The sequence below is a fragment of the Myxine glutinosa genome, chromosome 2, assembly GCF_964187855.1.
Source record: "Myxine glutinosa chromosome 2, kmMyxGlut1.1, whole genome shotgun sequence".
Classification (NCBI taxonomy): domain Eukaryota; kingdom Metazoa; phylum Chordata; class Myxini; order Myxiniformes; family Myxinidae; genus Myxine; species Myxine glutinosa.
Window position 1 is genome coordinate 240525922 of NC_136262.1, and position 15686 is coordinate 240541607.

A 15686-nucleotide genomic window follows, 5' to 3' on the forward strand; every position below is an offset into this window, starting at 1 on the left:
CAGGTTAAATGTAGAGGGAACTACACCTACGTGTCACACTAAGTTAAAGTTATAGGCCCGGGCCGTGCCTAAGAGGAGGAGGGTGCAGTGTTGTGGATATGAGGATTGTGTTTTTATTATTGTGTTTTTTTATTGTATAGTAAATTGTTGTAAAATATGGCCCTCCTCACTCCAGTGTTGTATAAAGGTCAAAGGGCGTCCCATAATTAGGTCATAAACAATCACGTCAGCCAATCATAGATTTCCCCCTTGTTGATAGTTATATCTTTATTATGTGTATTAGGGTAAGGCCTTGTCTTCCATTAAGATGACACTCTATTGCACCAAGTGAAATAAGATAGATTCCCTTCATTCCCCATTCCCACTCCCAAAACTTCCATTGCCAAGCCTCAATTGCCAATTACATCCCCTCCAAGTCTCCATTGCCAACTGCACTGGGCAGTTTGCCAGGTTTGTTACAGCGGTGGGTTGCTGATTTCGCCCCAAAACCACCATCGAACATGTGCTCAGCTCGGGGAAGAAGGGCGTGCCTGCCCATCGTCATCAAGGGTGGAGTCAGAGGGCCTGTGCCCACCAATCAGGGCTGAAGCGAGCTCACCGGGGGGCGTGTCCTGAAGGCCGGCAGCTTGATCGCCTGAGGCGCTATAAAAGCATGTGCGCAAGCAAGGGAGTGGTGGAGTTGTTGAGTTGAGTGGTTGGACTAAGTGAGAGTTGAGTTGTTGAGTAGTGTGGTTGGACCAAGCGAGAGATGTGCAGTGGTTGGACTGAGTACGAGACGAGTCAGACGAGTCCTGGAGAAAGCACGCGACGTACATACAGAGCAGCAGCAGCCACAGCAGCAACAGCGGCAGCTTCAGCAGCAGCAGCAGCAGCCACAGCAGCTTCAGCGACAGCAGCTTGGGGCCTTGACGGCAGTTTTGAGCAGGGCCGCGAAGGAACGGCGGCTGCCAAACGCGCCGATCGTGCTGCAGTACCCGTGGACCTTCCTCTCCCTCCAGCCATCCACCTCCTGCCAGTCCTATCATCATTCCCCACATGAGTCTGTCCTTGTTTGTTCTGTCCCTGGGTTAATTAAAACTGTAGGTAAGCTAGCGTTGCACTGTGTCTCTAATATCTTCTGTAAATTATTTTCTTATCTTTCCTTCTTCCTTGGTTATTTTTGGTTGTAAATAGTAAATAAATTTTATTCGTATTCCCTACTTCTGTCTTCTTCTCCTTCACATCCGTGTCGCTTTTGTCTTTTCCATATTGAATATCTGTGGCGCGATCCGGCCAACGTTCGGGAATCGGGTTAGTCGGGGTAACTGTTCGGCCGTGGTGCCATCCGCTCGGCAAACCAACATCCTTATCCACGGTCCATAACAATATATTGTTACGGGTCGCGGACAAGATGTTATATTGACCGAGCGGTGGTGTATTACCGCGACCTAACAACAGTTCCCCCGATTCTTCCCCCACTCACCCGATTCACCCCAAACTTTGGCCGTATCGCACCGCAGCTGCCCAATCTGGGAAAAGACTAAAACGACGAATGCAAAGAGGAAGATGAAGGCAAAGAAAGGTTTGGAAATACTACTAAATTTATTTACTATTTACACACATAAGCAAAAAGAAAGCAGTCACGTTTATTTACAACACATAAGACGCAGGTGACACAGTGCAAATACTAGCTTACCTACAGTCTTAATTAACCCAGGGACAGAACAAACAAAAGACAGACTCACACGGGGAATGATGACAGGAGTTGGCTGGAAGGAGAGGATGGCGTGGAGTTGTATTGTGCAGCACGATCGGCGCATTTAGCAGCCGCCGTTCCTTCGCGGCCCTGCTCAAAACCGCCGTCCAGGCCCCAAGCGGCTGTTGGGTGTTGTTGCTGCTGTGGCCGCCGCTGCTTTTCCAGGATTACAACAGGCTTTGTGCTTTCTGGGATGTCCTCTCCTTGGATGTTCTCTATGTTCTCTTGGTCCAATCACTCCTCACCACCGACAACTCAACGCAACCAACGCCCACCACAACGCAACCACTGACGACCAAAACCACACAACTCAGCTCTGCTTCTTGGACCCTCTCTCTTCTCAACGGCTTGGGCTCCCTTTTGTCTGCCGGTCAAAGCTCATCTCTCAAAGCTTGTCTCAGCTTCTCTTTTGGGAGCGTCGCGCTGCGGATTTTAGCTGCGGTCACGCCTGCTCATTCCCTCCTCTCAGCACCTCTCTTTCTTCTTCAAAGCTCGACTGCTTTCGGGAGCGTCGCGCTGTGGGTTATATAGGCCCCGCCCCTCAACCTTTGCGAACCTCCCCGATCGCTCTTCCTCCGCCCTCTCTAGCCAAACCCCTGGCTCATGGTTGGTCGAGTGGGGCTGGCTCACTCCTCCCCTCTATGACGAGGTGGAGACACGCCTTTCTTCTCCGACCCTGCCTCGTGGTCAATGGCGGTTATTGGAGGGGAGGTAATTGCCAAACGACGAAAAGGGGGAATGGAGGTTTTGGGAATGGGAATGAAGGGAATCTATCTCTTTCACTTGGTGCAATGGAGTACTTCTATTAATGGGAGACACAGCCTTACCCTAAAACACAGAATAAGATATAACTATCGAACAGGGGTATTCTATTATTGGCTGACGTGTATGCTTGTGGACTAATTATGGGATGCCCTTTTACCTTTACACAGCTCCGGAGGCAGGGGGCGCAGAATAAACAATAATAATAATTCACACAATCAAAAAAATATACAGTCCTCATATCCGCAACACTGCACCCTCCTCCTCTTAGGCACGGCCCGGGCCTACAACTTTTATTTAGTGTGACACGTAGGTGTAGTTCCCTCTACTTTTAACCTGACCCTGAGTGCGACAGTTTTAAAACATAAATAAATGTGTCCCGCTGCTCCTTGCACCCTGCCTAACAGACTTACGCCCACAGTTAACCGAATTGCGGAATTGTCTTCAAACTATACACTGACGGTGGGGAGCATTATTTACAATGACGCTATTTTTATTTACAAAACTAACCCAGGACCTGTGATAGTTCTTTCTGGGGGGAGACAGTCTCCTCTGCATCAACGCACCATTAAAGCACCCAAAAACGCACCAATACACCCCCAAGCACCAATCGGTGCAGTCACCACTGTTCAAGAATAAAAAATAAATCAACAACCCCTAACCCTGCAGGTGATCTCTTGCTCTTCGGCTCCCTCTGCTGGTTATTATTATTGTCTTCCAGTTGTTGTCTTTCTTTCATTTTCTTACTGGCAGCCTATTTGCAATAAAGCTTGCCCAAACGTGTCCATTTTATTTATTTTATTTATGGCCCACAGGGCCGACTACGTGTGGTTCACCTGTGGGGCATCGGTGCCCTGAGGCCAAGGTCCGCCAGCAAGATTTCGGGCCCTCATGGCTGGTTCCAGCAGAGGGGCCATGCCCCAACCCATGGGGTCCATAAGTGGTGCTCGGCCACAGACATGTGGTCCATAATGTGGTGCATCGATGCAGACAGCTGGTTCTGAGAGTTCCGGGCGCACAATGGCCGACTCACGCACGCTCCCCTCGGCGCCCAATGGCGCACAGGTCATGTGGGAGACAAAAAGGGGGAAAAGAGAAATGAGCGAGGGGTAAGGTCACAAGGGTACACGTCAATAAGGCAATGCAAGGCGAAATGCGTACGGAGAGCGAAGTGAGAAAGCTTGTCCCTACCGTACGTCACCCCCCTGTCACCTACCCTACCCTTGCCCTTACCCCATATGTACAAAATCTACACATTTACAAATTCGTCGCTAATGTCTCGTCGCCCCCTTATTTCCCTTAGACCAAATTCGTCTTCACTCCCCCACTATCCAAAATTTGCCATCACCCAATTCGTCATCAATCCTCATAAGGAGGAAGAGATGGAACATCAAGCACAATGTCACACCCACGTCATGATGCGTCTCCTCACAATCCAAACATTTGCACAGTAAAAAATAATCAAAACATGGCATGGTGTGGAGTACCTGTCACCTCAGGTGAGTGGATGCAGATGGTGCGAGGAGGCTCCAATCCTAAGTATCCTCTAAATGACCTTAACACTCTTTACACTACCCGGGGTCTTTCCCTGCCAATCCATTGGCCACTTACACTATGGGTTCTAACAACCAATTCCCATTGCCCAAACTGTGGTGCTTCTCAATTTGGGGTCTCACTCCCCTGATTCATCTCCCGGTGCCCTTGCACAATTTCTGGGCTGTGACGTGTAGCTCTCCCAGCAGGTCTACCCACCTGCCCACCTCCACCACTGTAGTTGCCACCCGAGCTTACCTAGCTCCTCACCCTAACCTAACTAACTGGGGAAGACCCTCCTGGCTCTGTCACCCCACTCGGTGCCCTCTGGCACTGGGCTACCCGGGTCCGTCCTCCGGATCCTCGGGCCCCATCCACAACAACTACTACCGGCTCCCAGAGCCCACCTGTGGCCTCACCTGGCCGACATCCTCACAGTGGTGGAGTGCCCAAACCAACTACACACACTAACAGGCTACACGCCCAGCCATTTCCACAACACTAATGCACCCATCCAAACATCATTCTTCCACTCGCACCACAGATGCCAATATCCAACCACAATTTACCTATACCCTCTACCTAACGCTTACACTACCCGCCCCGGGTATTCGTGATGGGGGTCCATCCTTCCCCCATTCACACCTTCGCACCATCCACTCCACTCCATAGTTTCCACCATACTCACTCCACGACAATCCATCCCAATACGCCATATATCCCATACCATTTATTCCACACAACCATTCTCCATACCTGTTGTTGCACACCTGTGCACTCATTCCTGGTGCCACCTGCACCCTCCTTTCTTCCTGGACCATTTGGTCATCACAATACACATCACCATCACTCACTCATACACTGCTCCACACACCTGTTCAGTTGCACACCTGTGCAATCACACCTGTTCAATCCTCAAACACACGGCATCATCTCAGCTAACTACTCCCCTCTGAAACTTGCGCTTCCCAGTCGTCCCTTTAAACTATTGCGCTCCCACGTCATTATCATCCACGCTAATCTACCTGCGTCCCCACTACAGGTGTCAGTCACTAACTAAACCTTAACGTTACCTAATGTCAATCTCTTCTAGATCCCGACACACAATATCCTAACCCACCCGGGCTAGTTTTCACTGCCATCAACCCCATAAACCTAGTGCTCCTTTGCCCCCCCGGTGGTGTGAGGGATGACAGAGTTGCCATCCCACCACATCGGGGAGGTCCCACTATCAATTTTGCTCACCAAATTTCAACCAATCAAAAATTTTCCAATTATTGCCAATTTTATTCACTTTTTGCTAAATTTCAAATCACTATCACTATCACTATCACCATCATCACAGTCCGCTATATCCTAGCCTTGGTGCGTCACGACATCATTAAACTCGGCTTCGCAAAGCCGAGCAATGAATTCGGGTGGTTTGGTCGCCTGCAGGTTGAATCCGTCAGGCTTTCGGTTCAAGGGAGGTGGTTTGGTCGGGCCAAGGTTCCACGCACCATCTCGGCGCGGCACCTTGCGGTCCCGGGCCCGATGGCTCAATCTCCCCCGGTCGGAACCCCGTCCCCACGAGGGGGCACCGTTCCGCTTCCTCCCACTCGCCCTTGAACCGGACCGGTCGCCTCGCCCGCCAAGGCCCGGACTCGACCGTGCGGGGCGGGGCCAAGCCCGAATCGGCAACGACGCTTCGAAGAGAAACGACGCAGCTTCGATCCGCGCCGGGCCTTGCATCCAACAAAGGGCTCCACGCACCGAGTGCTCGCATCGGCTATCCGTCGCTCTAACCGCTAACCCAGTTACCGTCGATGCTTCACCGGCATGCTCACACGCATACGCTACCCCTTTCACCCTCACAAAACCCGCCGTTCCAACGCCGTCCGTACATTCCACCAACGCTCTCCCTGTTACATACCACACCTCTCGCGCACACTCTTGCGCACACCTCGGTCCACACCTCTCCTCCGTTACGTCCTCCGTAACACTCACCATGGGCGTGCACTCTGGCATCCACCCACTAACGCGCTCAGATGGGCTCTCCCACACTCGTGCCATGACCAACTCAGGTGTGCTTCCTCGCACACCCTCAACCATTCCAAGCGTGCATTCTCGCACCCGCTCCACCACCAACTCACTCCCCGGGTCACTCTCACCCTCGCACGTACACTCCGTACACCCCGACGTGCATTCTCGCTCGCACTCGGTTTCACTCCCACACTTTATAGCACACCCACTCGCCGACGCACACTTTTTTCTCCCACGCGTGCCATTTCCACTCACACGGGACCCTTTACCAACGCCCGGGTGCCATATCGATCCCAATCGCGCGACAATTCTTTTGTCGCCAAACATCCTCTTACAAAATCTCCCCGCACAATATACAGCACGTCTCACCTTCGGGGTTCTTCTTCCTCCCTGCACCAAAACCTGCAAACTCCCATTCGGGTTAAGCACAGCATCGTAATGTGAGCAGGGACTTTGCACATTTTCCATTTCTCCCTGCAATTCCCGGGCTACCTCCGTCATCTCTTCAATTTTAATTCCCAGCACTGCTTTGTCTTTGTTCCCCTCGACGACCGCTGGCTTTAATAAAACACCCTCGACCTCATCGGTCGCCGGCTTTTCCAAACCCCGTGTCGCGATTTCTACCCCCGTCATTGTACCCGTGCTTTCCTCCGCTTCGCTCAACCAGCGCTTCTCGACCCGCGTTACCTCCTCGTGCACCCCTGGGACCCTCTCGCCCAACTTGCGGTCTCTGTCCCTCTGCTCCCTTTCCTTCCTATCGGCCCTCATTCCGTTTATTGTTGCTTCAATTTGCTCACTCCGAGCATCCATCCGGTTCCCCATTTGTCCCATTCGCTCACCATGAGCATCCATTTTTGCTTCTAGCCTCTCCATAAGGGCCCCCATCTGTAACATAAAAAGGTCCGAATTCCCCAGCGGCGCTGCTACGGTCACGGGCGCGGCTAGATTTGGTGCCGCTGTAACCGCGTGCGCAAAGGCGCCATTTTGCGCGCCTGATACCTCGTGCACGAGAGCGCCATTTTGTGCGCCTGATACTCCCTCAACCACATTGCCATTGCTCTCCTCCTCCCCTTCCTCCACATACATTTCCCCGAGGTCCTGGGTCGATTCCACCCCGTCTATCTCTAGCTCACCCACCGGCATCCGATCGCCTTGACCAGCCATGGCGCAATTTCAAAATTCGGGTTTTATTTCTTTAAAACACAATTTTTCAGCAGCTCGTAATTTTGAGCGCGTTAAGCGCGCTTCGGGCCTCGTATCCCACTCCTCGACACCAATTGTTACGGGTCACGGACAAGATGTTATATTGACCGAGCAGTGGTGTATTACCGCGACCCAACAGTTCCCCCGATTCTTCCCCCACTCACCCGATTCACCCCAAACTTTGGCCGTATCGCACCGCAGCTGCCCAATCTGGAAAAGACTAAAACGACGAATGCAAAGAGGAAGACGAATGCAAAGAAAGGTTTGGAAATACTACTAAATTTATTTACTATTTACACACATAAGCAAAAAGAAAGCAGTCACGTTTATTTACAACACATAAGACGCAGGTGACACAGTGCAAATACTAGCTTACCTACAGTCTTAATTAACCCAGGGACAGAACAAACAAAAGACAGACTCACACGGGGAATGATGACAGGAGTTGGCTGGAAGGAGAGGATGGCATGGAGTTGTATTGTGCAGCACGATCGGCACGTTTAGCAGCCGCCGTTCCTTCGCGGCCCTGCTCAAAACCGCCGTCCAGGCCCCAAGCGGCTGTTGGGTGTTGTTGCTGCTGTGGCCGCCGCTGCTTTTCCAGGATTACAACAGGCTTTGTGCTTTCTGGGATGTCCTCTCCTTGGATGTTCTCTATGTTCTCTTGGTCCAATCACTCCTCACCACCGACAACTCAACGCAACCAACGCCCACCACAACGCAACCACTGACGACCAAAACCACACAACTCAGCTCTGCTTCTTGGACCCTCTCTCTTCTCAACGGCTTGGGCTCCCTTTTGTCTGCCGGTCAAAGCTCATCTCTCAAAGCTTGTCTCAGCTTCTCTTTTGGGAGCGTCGCGCTGCGGATTTTAGCTGCGGTCACGCCTGCTCATTCCCTCCTCTCAGCACCTCTCTTTCTTCTTCAAAGCTCGACTGCTTTCGGGAGCATCGCGCTGTGGGTTATATAGGCCCCGCCCCTCAACCTTTGCGAACCTCCCCGATCGCTCTTCCTCCGCCCTCTCTAGCCAAACCCCTGGCTCATGGTTGGTCGAGTGGGGCTGGCTCACTCCTCCCCTCTATGACGAGGTGGAGACACGCCTTTCTTCTCCGACCCTGCCTCGTGGTCAATGGCGGTTATTGGAGGGGAGGTAATTGCCAAACGACGAAAAGGGGGAATGGAGGTTTTGGGAATGGGAATGAAGGGAATCTATCTCTTTCACTTGGTGCAATGGAGTACTTCTATTAATGGGAGACACAGCCTTACCCTAAAACACAGAATAAGATATAACTATCGAACAGGGGTATTCTATTATTGGCTGACGTGTATGCTTGTGGACTAATTATGGGATGCCCTTTTACCTTTACACAGCTCCGGAGGCAGGGGGCGCAGAATAAACAATAATAATAATTCACACAATCAAAAAAATATACAGTCCTCATATCCGCAACAATATATATATATATATATATATATATATATATATATATAGATATATATATATATATATATATATATATATATATATATATATATATATATATATATATATATATCTATATATATATATATATACTGTATATATATATAACTCAATGTTGATTTATTAATTTTTAACGTCAATCTCTGAAGTTATTTTTCCTCTACATCAAGAGTTTTAAAATATTGTCATTTTGATTCATTTATTTATTACTTCGTCGTTCATTTCTCGCTTCGTTCATCAAATGACTAAATGCAAGGAAGTGACACGTGGTGAAGTCAAAAGGAATAGCAAAACCTTCGAGATTCAAGGACGAGAAGCAAACGGCTCGAAGCGCATTATTTAAGCGAAGATTAGCCACGTGCTTGTTTCAATGAACGGGTTACGCCGAAGGTTAATTAAAACTACGCCTCAATTAGTGCCGCTCCTCTGCTAAAGAATCGACTTGCGAGCTTGTATGTTTCATTGCTAATGAGTTTATATTGCATGGAACATATAAAGGATACACAGCATAAGGGAGGGTCACGTGCAGGTACTTAACCTTGATTTGAACAAAAAAAAAAATTTAAGTTATGCACTTCTTCTTATGGTGAATTTGTAAATACGAGTGCTCACACTTCAGTGTACATTTGACCAAGAACGCAGTCTTCTTAAACCCGATCGTTTGTTTGCTCATCTGGCGTAGCAGCCATAAATTGCAGAAACACAAATCGGAACATGAATCGGAACATGAACCTGTAGTTTAACAGTACTTTGGCTCTGAATTCCTCCCAATTGCACTTGCGCAGAGAGGAGAGGGATAAAAAAAAATTACAGACACAATTTTACAAACAAACAAAATTGAAAATAATTGCAAACAGGAAACTTATTGTTTTAAAAGATGTCATAAAGGACACAAACAACACATCATAGAGGCACGAATAACTAATGTAACGTGTTAAATAAGGTGGTGTAAAAGACGCTGCATCAAAGGCGGTGAACTTCTGAAAAAAGTTTTTTCTTATATTATAAAGCACAAATATTATAAAGCACAAACACATATGATTACCTTTTGAAACAGTCGCTACTGCTGTTTAACACTAAACTGAAAGGGGGTAAACTCAGGGTGTGTTCAGTTAATAAGCAGCTAGCTAGCGTTTGCCAAGCCAGCCATTCCTTGTCAACGGTTTCAAAATGATTGCTTGCTTGGATGCTTAAAACACTTGGAAAGCACTCTACAAGAAACTTGGTAACTGAACAAACCACCGAAGTTACTGAGCCCCGAGCCTTGTTCTACTGTAATCTATATACCCCAGATAGGATAATAACATGACCCTTCCTGCCGCTCTTGTATGGTGTACTGGTAATAATAAATGCACAAAAGCACTAATCAGCAGAACAAAGAGATCTTTTTAACAAAAACCCAAAATCATCTGTCCTGAAAGAAATAAGCATAGTGAATTTTGCACCGAGGTTTTGCAGCAAAATATGATGAGGCTAGCATCAGGAGCAAACAAGGCCAGATGTTTGAAAACAACCCCAAAAGATTCCACCTTTAACTATGGAAACAGAAGCAGAATGTGTCATCCCTTCCAGAAAAAGATGAACTGGAACAATTCTAGAAAGGAATTTATGAGGATCAAAAATAACAACAGGGAGGCGAAATGGATCCAAAACCTGGAAGAGAAGAAGCAACATCTCGAGGAAATGCCCCCAGTAATAATTGATGCAGAAAACATGATGACAACTTCCAAAGATGGCAAACTTCAAAAGCCCTGGCCCAGATGAGATCCTGAACCTCTGATTAAAGCAATTCAATGCTCTCCACGTTCATTACACTCAAGCATTCAATTAACTTATCCAAGGGGATCAATAAATGGATGACTGGCTCACAGAAGGTAACACCTTCCTCTTTCCAAAATCTGAAGAAACCCAACTACCTCACAATTACCAGCCAATAACCTGGCTACCAACAACATACAAACTTTTTAACAGGAGTCATCACAGAAATGATGTACCACCACCTAACACAACAAGGAGGCCTGGAGGCAGAAAAGAAAGGATGTAAGAGAGGAATTTACAGAACAATAGAACACTTATTACTAAACAAGGCCATACTCGAAAACTGCAATATGAGAGAGAACTAAATTATCCACAGCATGAATAGACTATAAAAAAGCTTTTGACAGTTTCTCACATTCATGGATGATAAAATGCATGCTAATGTACAATACATCCCCACATAATCAAACTGATTGAAAAAGCCATGGATCTATGGAATACCACACTAATCCTGCAGCACTCGGAAGGAAGGGGAAAAAATAACAGGAGTGAAGATACAATGTGGGATCTTCCAAGGAGACAGCCTTTCCCCCCTCCTGTCTTGCCTTGCACTGGATCCACTAAGCAACCTCATTTATAAGCAAGGACACGGATACACCCTAACATCCAATAAAAGAACACCCAAATAAGCAAGACAGGTGATGCATCTACTGTGTATGGATGATTTAAAAGTCTTTGCACCGACGACATAAAATTTGGCAGAACAACTGAAATTAGTGAAACAGTTCTCTGACGACATCCAAATGGATTTTGGCCGAGATAAGTGTTCCAAGTGCACATTGTGCAAGGTAGACCAACAAAAATGGACAACATAAAAACCAACCGAGATACAACAATACAGGAACTAGACACCGAAACATCATTAAAATATCTTGGAGTAGAAGAGGGCCACCAAATTTGTCATAAAAATGCGCAAAACAATTACCAAAGAATAACTGCACAGAACGAGGCTGATCCTCAAAACGTATCTCACAAAGAAACAAAATCAAAGCCATAAACCAACTAGCAGTGCCAGTTTTCCAGTACAGTTGCAGAAGAGTAAACTGGCCACAAGCAGAAATAAAAAATTGGATATCAATACAAGGAAACTCCTCATTATCCACAAAATGTTCTACAAAAATCAGTGCATCCCAAGAATGTACCTGCTGAGGAAAGAAGAAGGTGCTAATGTGCCTGATGGAACTTAATCAAGTGCACAGAGCGACGACTGTAGGATTAGCAGAGTACGTGAAAAGCTCAACAGACTACCAAATACAATTTGTGTACAAGCATGAACACAGCAAACCAGAAGAGGCATCACTCAATCACCTTGCAAAAAAAAATCAAAAACAGGTGTGAATAGAAGATGTCATGCACCAAACCAAAACAGCAACAAATACAACCCCACATATTGCAAAAAAGATAAAAGAAAAAAGCAAGATGAAATACTAGCAGATATATAGTGATAACTGGGAGAAAGACAAAAAGCGCAGGGAAATAAAAAAAAAAGAGTTAAACAGATTGGGGATAGACAAAGAAGGATCACTGGAATGGCTGAGAAGAGGTCAGTTCTACTGGGAGAGCGAACGAATCATAATAAATGCCCAGGACCAAGGACACCAATGGTTTTAAGAAAATGGCAGGACTGAGGTAATTGGACAAGTGTAGGTTCTGCAAGGTAGAAACAGAAAGAATGAGTCACCTCCTATCGGGATGTAAAAAAACTCATGTCAGAACAGCTGTACACCCAAAGGCACAACAAGGTATGTAAAGTTATCCACTGGCACATCTGCAGAAATTTAAATATCCCAGTTCCACAAAACTCATGGAAACATGAACCAAATCCAATCATTGAAAACAAGGAAATAATGCTCATGTATGACCTGATGATCCCATCCAGTGTGAACATAGAAAACAAGTATTGCGACTGGACATACAGTAGTATCCAGATACAAAAAGGAAAAGACAGCATTGCTAATTGAGGTTTCAGTACCCAATGATATTGGTTTAAATAATGCAGAAATCAAGAAAATGACCAAATATCAAGATCTCGAGAATGAAGTGAAAAGATCCTGGAAGCTGAAGAGTGCCGAAACTGTACCAGTGATGATTGGAGCAACGGGAATGATAAAGAAGAACCTTACAAATATCCTACAAATTATCCCTGGGAACATAACCACAAAAAAAACTACAGTTGGAGGCTGTACGGGGATCAGTGGCGATCCTGAAAAGAGCCCTTGGAACAAAACTCTGAGAACAACAAAACTTCAAAATTTAGCCCATGGATCGCACTCCTTCACCGAAGCAGGGTTGGATACTTCAAGTCCTGGGAGAACTTCGTTACACCTTCTAAAACCCAAATTATAGAGATAATAATCAACGACACACACACACCAACTTTTATCAATATGTGCAAAAATCTAGTATAATTCCTCTTGTGGCAACTGAATCAAACAAACTGTATTTATAACATCCTTCACAACCCCCATAGCTCCCCTGTCTCCTCCCAAAATGATTAATAGTAAATATTATCATTTTAAACTTACCCTTTACATGCACAAGCCCCAGATATGTCCTTCCCATCGGTGTTCAGAAGAACCTAATCCAAATACACAGTCCATTCTCAGGTAGTGATCTGTCGGGGAGTTTATGCAGCAAACGCCTGTCCACTCGGTCCTTGCACCAGCCCACATGGTTGGGAGTTTGCAGTATGAGCAGATGCCCATTCGGCAAACTGAGAAAGTTCTCCAAGTCTTTCGTTGTGCAGAGGCACAGTCCTTTCTCTCATGTACTTTTTCAAATTGGTGAGCCATTCCAAATAACATTCCTTACTTATTCTGGACACACAATACATTTTATTTTGGCCGGAACCTTTCAGCTTCCCGGGGTTTCTGCACATACGCACCGAGCATTTTGGGGAGTATTCCCCATAACGGATGAGCTTCCATGTCCATCCTGAATTGCGAGCAACATGCCAAGCCCTTGATTCTACCACAGTAATCAAAGTTTCCCTTACAATCAACAGATCCATGGTATCATGCTGCGGTTATGCCATCTCATTATGATGTCGTATGTAGTTGAAACATATAGAGCTCAATAATCGATGCAATATGTAATTTTTAATAATCAGATCGAAGCCATACAAAGGGAGTGCAAGAGAAAACTTTCATGTTATACTTCTTCATTGGTCATCATCTCACACAGTGTCATTGAGGCTCTTCTTTAAATAGATTAGAGAGCCTTTACATATTACTGTAGCATAAATGGTGGCATAACTGATATCCTCACCCACCATTACTATTTCTCATATAGTCCCACAATCTCCCTCTTACTTCCAGCTGCTCTAAAAACTTTTGTTTTATCTCCCCTTTCCTTGCTTATTCCTTTACATTTTAAATTTGTTTCACTCAATTCTCCTTCAATCTTCGAGTGAACTTCCAGATAGAAAAAGTAAGGAATATACAATCTTGCTATTTAATGTGATTTCGCTAAAACCAAGAATGAGCTTATATTTTGAAAACGTGACGAGTCGCGTTCGTTTAACGTTTTGACAGTCAGTGGCAGAGAACAGCTGAGCTGTGAAACCCAGATTAACATTATAAAGTGTTCCGTACATCACGTGATGAGAGACAGAAGGTAGGGTAGTCTCTGTTAGAAAATCCAACCCACTGTGCTGTCTGTCCAAGCTTGCCAAATTTATAGTTCCTCCAATATTTTCCAACTAAGAATATCCATTTCCGCTCATGCTCTTTTTGGAGTAAACTTCCACCTGTTATTCGGCCCAGATTTGTTGAATATGCCTTTGTTATGGAATCTTTCCCAGTTTGTAAGAGTTGTGAGCAATCAAATTGATGCGTCCAAGAAGCTCTTGTAGTGGGCCTCGAATGATAGACGGGTCGATAATTGAATGAGCCTTCCTCATATGATTTAGACATTAATAAATACCCCACATTACTTTGAGTCTGACAGAATGGTGGTGCACAGGCATCCTGTTGAGCTGTCAAGTCTGGGTTTGATTCCCAACTCGACTGTAGCTGGGTGTTCAGCATCTGATAATGTGATGGCAACAACTTGCACAGGTTTATTCCATGCGTCTGTGGATATCGTATCCATACTCTCGGCCTTGGTCTCAGCCGGAGGTGAGGATGTTGCAGTGAAAGAGCTTGTTTTCTCAACATTGAAGGCCAACCCGACTGAGAGCAAGTTTAGGTCACTTTCTAAATCCCTCTTCACGTCAACGTTCCGGATCATACTCCGGTGCTGTAACGAAGTGGCACTTCGTCGTAAACCCATTCACATCGCCTTGAAAATAGCACATCAAACTCGCAAAATGTCCGCATCAAATTAGCTGGGCCCATTCACATCGACCTCTCAAAATGCAGACACGTTAGTGGCCTTGTTTGTTTGTTTGTTTGTTTGTTTGTTTTTAACCATCTCTTCAAGAGATGGAGGAGTTTTTCCAGTAGCTCCCACCTGGTTCAACTCTTTAAAAATCAGTCTTTCTCACCATCTCAATTATTTTGGTCCTCTGTTCTCACATTTGTAGAACTGCCTTCCAGAGATGATTCAATTTACAAGAGCAGCGCCCAGTTGCTAGAAACCAGGATAAGCACTATCCTGAGATAAATCCCCTATCCGGAGGATAAATTTTATCCTCTGGCTAGGTTCTGTTGCTCAAAGCCTGGATAACTTCATCCACTGGATATATTGGTGATTTTTCCAGATAACTTTATCCAACCTCCTCTGGCCTGGAGAATCCAACCTTCCAGACTTTCAGATAATCCAACCTTCCAATCCAACATTCCAACCTTCCAGACTCCTTCCAGACTTTATCCAACCTTCCAGAGACATCCAAGTGAGTGGTGCACCATCCCTACCTGCAAACTTTTCTACTCACATTAACCCAACCTCAGCTGTCTTACTTGCAGGTTACCGTGTTTCCCACCCATCCTGTCAAAAATACATGGCAAACCAGAGGAAAGAGTTAGTGGCCTTCAAATGAGGAATGAAAAATGATAATCATTTGGCATAAAGTAGTACCTCTTACATGAGCCTTGATTTTGACATAAAAAAGAAACATTCCGATTTTGAAGATCATAAGAGACAATTCTCCATTTCCACATCCTATAGTTATGCAGCCTTTGCCATTGATTC